Raw genomic sequence first — 9,649 nt, 5'->3', positions numbered from 1 at the left:
GACATAGAGGAACAAGAACTAGAAGTAATTTTTTCTGATGTATAAAGAAGGAGGTCATCTGCATATTGTAGGATTTTTACGGAAATTTTTAAGCTGATTCCAGGTCATATGTGTAAATATTGTATAGTAAGGGACTTAGCACTGACCCCTGGGGTAGACCCCCTACATACGGTTCTAGATAATTTGGTAGCATCATCTGGACAAATATGAATACATCGTTCTCTTATTAAATTTGTAATAAAATTAGATAGCATACCGGGGATGTTAAGATCATGCATTTTTTGCTTAGAATGGAGGGAACGACATTGTCGTATGCTGAATTAATATCTAAAAATGTGGCAACCACTGATTTGCTCTCAGAAAAGCTAGGCGGATATCGGACACAAAAATACTAATACTATCTATCATGCTTTTGCCTTTTCGGAATCCATATTGGCTATCTGACAGAAGGCGGTTACCCTCGATATACCATTCCAATCGTTTTTAACCATATGTTCAGCGAGTTTTAACAGTACGGAGGATAAAACTATTGGACGATAAGATGAGACCTGGCACGCAATTTTACCAGGTTTCAGAATAGGTAATACAATTTGTGATCGCCATGAGGCAGGTATGTTACCAGTTGTCATAATAGAATTAACAATGTTTAAAAATAAAGTAATGCTGTTTCACTAAGATTACAAAAAAAAGAGTAGGGAATACCATCTTCACCTGGGGAAGAATCTTTGACGCTAGTTAAAACACCTTTGAGCTCTGATAGTGAAAATGGGGAGTTTAAGTCATCATCTATTTTCAGGACTGCGGATGGACAAAGTTGTTGTGGAACAGTAGGAGGAGCCAAATGATCTAAAATATCTTCTGTTAGGGAAGGCGAGAGTGAACAGACGGAATTATCACTAAAAGCTGATCGAAATCTTCGAATATTTCGCCAAACCATAGATGGACGAGTATCTGGGGAAATAGAATGACAAAATGATTTCCAACCTTCAGATTTTTTTCTTTTGAAATAAATTTTTCGTCTGTTTAGAAATCAGTATGTAGTAATCAAAATTATCGGAAGTCATGTTTTGACAGTAAGCCCTTTCGGCTTCTTTCCTTTTCTTTGCAGCTTCTGTACACTCTCGGTCCCACCATGGTGGAGAAGGAATTCTACTGTTCTTGGTGCTTTTAATGGGAAATATCTCATCCGCAACCTCCGTCATTACTTTAGCGAGAGCCACAGAACACACTGTTTCGTTATTATTTTCTATGTCAGGAAGATTTGAAATTTTTTTATCAAGTCGTTTTTTATATTCATTCCAATCTACATCTTTTAATATATATTTTAAACGTGGTGACCGCGAAACAGAAGGCTTTTTGCTATGAGGAAAGCTAATCAGAATTGGTAGGTGATCGCTCCCATAAGAATAAGAGAGAGTTTCCCAAGTAAGAGAAGAAGCTAGGCTCGGTGAACTAATGGCTAAATCTACGGCACTTTGACCTTCATCAGGGTTGGTACGGCGGGTAGGAGAACCTGAGTTTATAATACAAAGATTATGAGAATCGATAATATCAACAAGGTCTCTTCCACAAGTTTTAGTTGTAGAACAACCCCATGACTCATGATGAGAATTAAAATCTCCTAACATTAAAAATGGTTTAGGTAAAATAGAAATAATGTTGTTTATTTCTCTAAATATAGAAGGACACGGACGCGGGATATAAATAGATACAAAACAAATATTATTAACAATGGATGCTATTATGGAAAAATCATTATGGTGAGATGGTAAGTCAAACTGGGAAAAATTAAGGGACTTTTTGATGAGTGTGGCAACACCGCCATACCCATCGGCTCTATCTTCCTGAGACAGGAATAACCAGGAATTTTAAAACAAAATTCCGGTTTTAACCACGTCTCACATAGAGCTATAACACAAGGGTTAAATTTGTTAATAAGATAAATTAAATCAGATTTGTTCTTCACTACGCTTCTGCAGTTCCATTGTAGTACTTTGCCTAAGTGAGCCATTGTTAAATATGTCAGTTATTATTTTCAATAAAGGGGCAACGTTGGACGGTAAAATTGTTTGTGACAGTGATGAAACTAAAGCTATAATAATATCAGCCACCGATTGTGGTTCTGGCAGGGTACTAGTTTTAGGAAGTGCACACCCATCAGCATAAGTAGGAGAGTTGGAAATCACCCACAAGAGCTTGGTGGGCTGCAAGATCATAACATTGTATCGATTTAGGCGGAGAACGGGGCTTCAGAAAAACAGATTTTTTATAAGAGTTACTGTGCAATGGTTGAGTGGCTGGAGTTTTGATATCTTGGCTGTTGGCTACAAAAGAAGATGGGGTGTAAACTTTAATGTGTCAGCATATGATTTTGTCACCGGAGGATGTATCTTTGATGCTTCTGAGTATGAAACGCAATTTTGGGCCATATACTTTTTTATATTTGTCTGCCTACCGGCTTCTGGACAAACCTTGCTAATTGCAATATGGGGGGCCGCCACAAAGACAACAATAACTATTATCTTGGTCGCAATCACAAGATGTACCAGTATGCCCTTGTCCACATTTATAGCACCTTGGTTTAGATCTGCATGTATCTTTAGTGTGTCCATACCGGCAACAATTGTAGCATTGAATTGATGGATAAATGTATAGTTCTACTTTGAGGGAATTAAAACACATAAATACTCTTGTGGGAAGGACCTGACCATCAAAAGTAAGCACTATAGTCTGGGATGGTTTCCAAGTAGCAGAGCCATCCACTATTGTTTTAAAATTTAAGCGTCTTACTTTTATTATGTCACCACAACCTAATGGAACCCTAATATTTTCTTTTATTTCTTCTACAGACATGTCCACCGGTACACCTCTTACGAGCCCCATCCTGGTAACATTAAAAGATGGAATAAAAGCTTCATAACCTTTTTCCAATAAGGCATGATGTTTTAAGAAAGAATTTGCAGCTGAGTGACTTGTGAATGCCATTGAAATTTTGTTGCGACCGATACGCTTCAAACTGCCTTGTACTATGTTTGGCACCTGGTTTTTATACAAAAATCTGCCAAAAGCATATTGGATGCAAATTAAGATCCTGTGTTACCTCTCCCGTACTAGACCCAGCAACATGAATAATAAATGGTGAAGCATCCAATGCAGTATATTCTTTTCTAATACTATCAGATATATTGGGAGGTAACTGGGAGGCCTGAGATGGAAGAACTTGTGTATGCGGTGCTATAAGAGGTGATGGATTTTCAGTGATTTTTTCGTCACTGTCTTCACAACGACATCCACTTCTACCTGAATCTACAGCCATTGCATTTTTGCGTTTTTTTTTTATTACATGTTTTGCACACCTTATTTAATCGTATGCGCTTTTATTTGTATTGGAAATTGAACAATCTGTGTCTATGCTTGAAGCAGTTTCTATTGTTACAATGTGATGGTTGGGGAACATCACCCCAGGATCTGGGGCTCGTCCATCCCAACCCCCAACTAAATATTAATAAAATATACACTTACCAATAGTTGTTTTCTATATACACTACACTACAATTAAATAAATAATGAAAAAATATATACAATTTACAACTTAACTGACTAAATTTCTGAATAAAAATAATTATTTTCAATTTAAGATGAAAAAAGACACCCGCCAAATTCAAAGGTTTCCCGCGCTTTTTTTCTTCACTTACTTATACAGTCGAATCCGTTTATAATGACATCGAAAGGAATTGACAAACACGTCATAATAAGCGGACGTCATACAAAGCGTTTTGTGAAAAAAAAACATTTTTATGTAAATGGTATGCATGTATTTAAGTACTTTAATAGAGAAACATAGTAACTTATAAAATGTATGTATGTATGTATGTGCATAAAAGTTGTATTTTTTAATGTAAGTAATCTGTAATTTTTGTCTGCTATTGTTTTTTATTTTATTGTAAAACAGTCTCTAATACTATTATGTATAGAAGACATCGCTATGGTCAAATTATCGTTTTCAATATTGCTATGAACAAATCAGGATAATAATTGTGCAGCTTTTAATGCCTCTTCTGCGGTAGGTACTGGTTCTGCCTCGACTTTTCTTCCCCATCACTGAGATTCAAAATAAAAACGAGCCACGTGCCGAACGTCGTCGGCATCAACGAACATTACCGATATGTAAAGAATCATGTCGGTCATTATAACCGGACATAATTTATTAAAAAGGGTCACAATAAGCGACATGTCACTGTAAGGGAAGTCATTATATCCGACTTTTTTATAAAGAATCTTATATGAAAACCAAACTTCGTAGTGTAATTACGTCATAATAAGAGGTTGGTCAATATAGGCAGAGTCATAATAAACGGATTATACTGTATTTCTATTTTGTATAAATTTACTTTTTTATGGCTACAAGCACTATGTTGCTGTGCTACGCCAATGTCAATAAAGCTAGGGAAACATAATACAGGAAGGAAATTGGTTTCGAATTAGGATTAAGTCAGGAAAGTAGTCAAGATATAATATATTAAAAATAATAATATTCGTCAATACAATATATTAATAAGTATATACAAACTATATTTTTATGTTATTATGTACAATAAATGAGGAAATAGCTTTATAAATATTTACATTAAATAAGAGGAGGGAAGAAATACAACAAGGAAAAGGAACACCAAAGGAAATGAGTTGACTTATAAAATGAGCATTATCAAAAAGCGGACAAGCGAAGAAGATATGATTGAGGTCACCCTCCTCTTCACCGCATTCACAAGTTCTACTACCAATAATACCAAGTCTAGCAAGGTGAGCTGGCGAACACACATGACCCAAGCGCATTCTCATTAATATACTAGTAGATCGCTTACCAAGATTTAATTTGCAAAACCATGGCTTCTCCGGTATACCCAATTGACTTTCGAATACAATTTGCCTTTATCTGACTTGCTTTCTTCCCAGCATTTTTCCCAGGATTCCCTGAGAAAAGTACTCGGAAGTGCAGCCAGATCGTTGCAATAATTTATGTACGGATATACATCACCACTTGTTATCGCCTCATTAGCCAAAAGGTCGGCTTTTATTTCCTTTTATATTAGCATGACCAGGACCCAACATAAAACTACAATTACGTTTTGAAAGGCATTCTATGAGCTTTTCTCTTATATTCATTATCACAATTGAGTGGGATTTTGATTTGAAAGGAAATTTTTCAACGGCCTGAAGGGCACTATATGAATCTGAAAATAACAGTTTTACTAAGTCTAGCAATAAGAATAAATTCTAACGCTTTATATATTCCATAACATTCCCCTCATAAAGACTGGAAGTTTCTGGAGGAAGCTTTTATTTTTTGTATAATATTATACTGAGTATGGTAAACGCCCACGCCCGTATAATCTGACAAAGAGTGTTTTGATGCGTCAGTGAATATGTGGTGAGAATCAGGCCATTTAATGCTTACCAATTCATTAAACTGAGTATTAGTGTTAGGTGGTCTCTATCAACGCCCAAGGAATAACATATCACCGGCGAAAGCAAAGTGATTTAAACCCAACCATAAAAATTGGGAGAGAAACTGATCTATAAGTGGGCGCTTGAAAACTTATAAATTTACGAAAACTTATAACTAAACAAGGAAGTGATTTTTCTTTCCACGATGAAGACGTTGCAATATATTGAGAAAGAGATTGAAGAATTGGAAAAGAGCGTGATTAGAAAATTGCAAGGCTTTAAACAAAAATCTGTCTGACAAGTACTGTCTTCGCAATTTAAGAGGAGGTTCTACACACTCAACTTCTAGGGCGTTAATTGACTGGATTTCATCGCACCAGCAATTATTCTAAGAGCCTTGTTCTGAATTAAATCAAGTTTTTTGAACGCTGCTGAATTAGCCGGTTCCAAGATAAATGTACCATAGTCTAAAAGACTTCTAATTAATGCATTATATATAAGTCGTAAAGAAAACGGATGCGCCCCCCCCACCAAACACCTGTAAGACAACGTAAAATATTCAAGTTCCGTTCACATTTAGTAACTAAGTAATCACTATGTTGAGAACCTGTAAGTTTTGAGTCTAATAAAACACCAAGAAATTTCACTTCGGTCTTTACCGGAATCATAACATGTTTATATTTTACTTCTATTAAAGGACATTGGCGTTTTCTGGTAAACAAAACTAAACAGCTTTTAGAGGTTGAAAGATCTAATCCATTTAGAGTCATCCAGGACTCTAAATATCTCATAGCTGATGACATAGAGGAACAAGAACTAGAAGTAATTTTTTCTGATGTATAAAGAAGGAGGTCATCTGCATATTGTAGGATTTTTACGGAACTTTTTAAGCTGATTCCAGGTCATATGTGTAAATATTGTATAGTAAGGGACTTAGCACTGACCCCTGGGGTAGACCCCTACATACGGTTCTAGATAATTTGGTAGCATCATCTGACAAATATGAATACATCGTTCTCTTTATTAAATTTGTAATAAAATTAGATAGCATACCGGGGATGTTAAGATCATGCATTTTTGCTTAGAATGGAGGGAACGACATTGTCGTATGCTGAATTAATATCTAAAAATGTGGCAACCACTGATTTGCTCTCAGAAAAAGCTAGGCGGATATCGGACACAAAAATACTAATACTATCTATCGTGCTTTTGCCTTTTCGGAATCCATATTGGCTATCTGACAGAAGGCGGTTACCCTCGATATACCATTCCAATCGGTTTTTAACCATATGTTCAGCGAGTTTTAACAGTACGGAGGATAAAACTATTGGACGATAAGATGAGACCTGGCACGCAATTTTTACCTCAGGTTTCAGAATAGGTAATACAATTTGTGATCGCCATGAGGCAGGTATGTTACCAGTTGTCATAATAGAATTAACAATGTTTAAAAAATAAAGTAATGCTGTTTCACTCAAGATTACAAAAAAAAAGAGTAGGGAATACCATCTTCACCTGGGAAGAATCTTTGACGCTAGTTAAAACACCTTTGAGCTCTGATAGTGAAAAATGGGGAGTTTAAGTCATCATCTATTTTCAGGACTGCGGATGGACAAAGTTGTTGTGGAACAGTAGGAGGAGCCAAATGATCTAAAATATCTTCTGTTAGGAAGGCGAGAGTGAACAGACGGAATTATCACTAAAAGCTGATCGAAATCTTCGAATATTTCGCCAAACCATAGATGGACGAGTATCTGGGGAATAGAATGACAAAATGATTTCCAACCTTCAGATTGCTTTTGAAATAAATTTTTCGTCTGTTTAGAAATCAGTATGTAGTAATCAAAATTATCGGAAGTCATGTTTGACAGTAAGCCTTTCGACTTCTTCCTTTCGCAGCTTCTGTACACTCTCGGTCCCACCATGGTGGAGAAGGAATTCTACTGTTCTTGGTGCTTTTAATGGGAAATATCTCATCCGCAACCTCCGTCATTACTTTAGCGAGAGCCACAGAACACACTGTTTCGTTATTATTTTCTATGTCAGGAAGATTTGAAATTTTTTTATCAAGTCGTTTTTTATATTCATTCCAATCTACATCTTTTAATATATATTTTAAACGTGGTGACCGCGAAACAGAAGGCTTTTGCTATGAGGAAAGCTAATCAGAATTGGTAGGTGATCGCCCCATAAGAATAAGAGAGAGTTTCCCAAGTAAGAGAAGAAGCTAGGCTCGGTGAACTAATGGCTAAATCTACGGCACTTTGACCTTCATCAGGGTTGGTACGGCGGGTAGGAGAACCTGAGTTTATAATACAAAGATTATGAGAATCGATAATATCAACAAGGTCTCTTCCACAAGTTTTAGTTGTAGAACAACCCCATGACTCATGATGAGAATTAAAATCTCCTAACATTAAAATGGTTTAGGTAAAATAGAAATAATGTTGTTTATTTCTCTAAATATAGAAGGACACGGACGCGGGATATAAATAGATACAAAACAAATATTATTAACAATGGATGCTATTATGGAAAAATCATTATGGTGAGATGGTAAGTCAAACTGGGAAAAATTAAGGGACTTTTGATGAGTATGGCAACACCGCCATACCCATCGGCTCTATCTTCCTGAGACCAGTGTTGCCAGAAGGTTACATTTTTACATTTTTCGTTACTTTGACCCTCGCGTAACATGTAAGTAATTTTTATATTTAAGGCAATTTTCGTAACTTTTGAGAACAACGAGATTTGTAATACAACATTTTTATTGTAAACAGTTTATGAACGCATTTCTATTCAACGCATCCAAATTGAACACGCCTAAAACTGGCGGGTCTAAAAGTATTTCACCCATATCACACCTCAGACAATATGAAACTCGCCATGACAATATGAAACGTATCTTGCATATATTAAAACTTGATTTTGAGTGTGCGCGCGCACATTTCCCACTTCGCGAAAGTCCCCGCGGTTTCGCAGCTACAAAAATGCTTGCTCAAAAACGTGTATATTAAAAAAAAACAATAATGTAACTTTTGCAGCAAAAATGTAACTTTTCAGGAAACGAAACGTAACTTACGACTCAAGGGCCCTGGCAACACTGCCTGAGATAGAATAACCAGGAATTTTAAAACAAAATTCCGGTTTTAACCACGTCTCACATAGAGCTATAACACAAGGGTTAAATTTGTTAATAAGATAAATTAAATCAGATTTGTTCTTCACTACGCTTCTGCAGTTCCATTGTAGTACTTTGCCTAAGTGAGCCATTGTTAAATATGTCAGTTATTATTTTCACAAAGGGGCAACGTTGGACGGTAAAATTGTTTGTGACAGTGATGAAACTAAAGCTATAATAATATCAGCCACCGATTGTGGTTCTGGCAGGGTACCAGTTTTAGGAAGTGCACACCCATCAGCATAAGTGTGAGAGTTGAAATCACCCACAAGAGCTTGGTGGGCTGCACGATCATAACCTTGTATCGATTTAGGCGGAGAACGGGGCTTCAGAAAACAGTTTTTATAAGAGTTACTGTGCAATGGTTGAGTGGCTGGAGTTTTGATATCTTGGCTGTTGGCTGCAAAAGAAGATGGGGTGTAAACTTTAATGTGTCAGCATATGATTTTGTCACCGGAGGATGTATCTTTGATGCTTCTGAGTATGAAACGCAATTTTGGGCCATATACTTTTTTATATTTGTCTGCCTACTGGCTTCTGGACAAACCTTGCTAATTGCAATATGGGGCCGCCACAAAGACAACAATAACTATTATCTTGGTCGCGAATCACAAGATGTACCAGTATGCCCTTGCCCACATTTTATAGCACCTTGGTTTAGATCTGCATGTATCTTTAGTGTGTCCATACCGCAACAATTGTAGCATTGAATTGACGGATAAATGTATAGTTCTACTTTGAGGGAATTAAAACACATAAATACTCTTGTGGAAGGACCTGACCATCAAAAAGTAAGCACTATAGTCTGGGATGGTTTCCAAGTAGCAGAGCCATCCACTATTGTTTTAAAATTTAAGCGCCTTACTTTTATTATGTCACCACAACCTAATGGAACCCTAATATTTTCTTTTATTTCTTCTACAGACATGTCCACCGTACACCTCTTTACGAGCCCCATCCTGGTAACATTAAAAGATGGAATAAAAGCTTCATAACCTTTTTCCAATAAGGCATGATGTTTTA

At 36.4% G+C, this 9,649-nt stretch overlaps 1 long non-coding RNA gene across 1 annotated transcript; it reads left to right on the top strand.

The window, feature by feature from the left end:
- Positions 1-2,365: 2,365 nt before the first annotated feature.
- Positions 2,366-3,370, top strand: LOC119190541. Its single transcript, XR_005112984.1, has 2 exons — positions 2,366-2,716; positions 2,850-3,370. It is a non-coding gene; the product is annotated as an uncharacterized LOC119190541 (long non-coding RNA).
- Positions 3,371-9,649: the final 6,279 nt, after the last annotated feature.

This window comes from Manduca sexta, chromosome 25 (assembly GCF_014839805.1).
Source record: "Manduca sexta isolate Smith_Timp_Sample1 chromosome 25, JHU_Msex_v1.0, whole genome shotgun sequence".
Taxonomy (NCBI): domain Eukaryota; kingdom Metazoa; phylum Arthropoda; class Insecta; order Lepidoptera; family Sphingidae; genus Manduca; species Manduca sexta.
The sequence above is the reverse complement of the archived record's forward strand: the minus strand, read 5'-3'. Positions and strand labels throughout refer to the sequence as shown.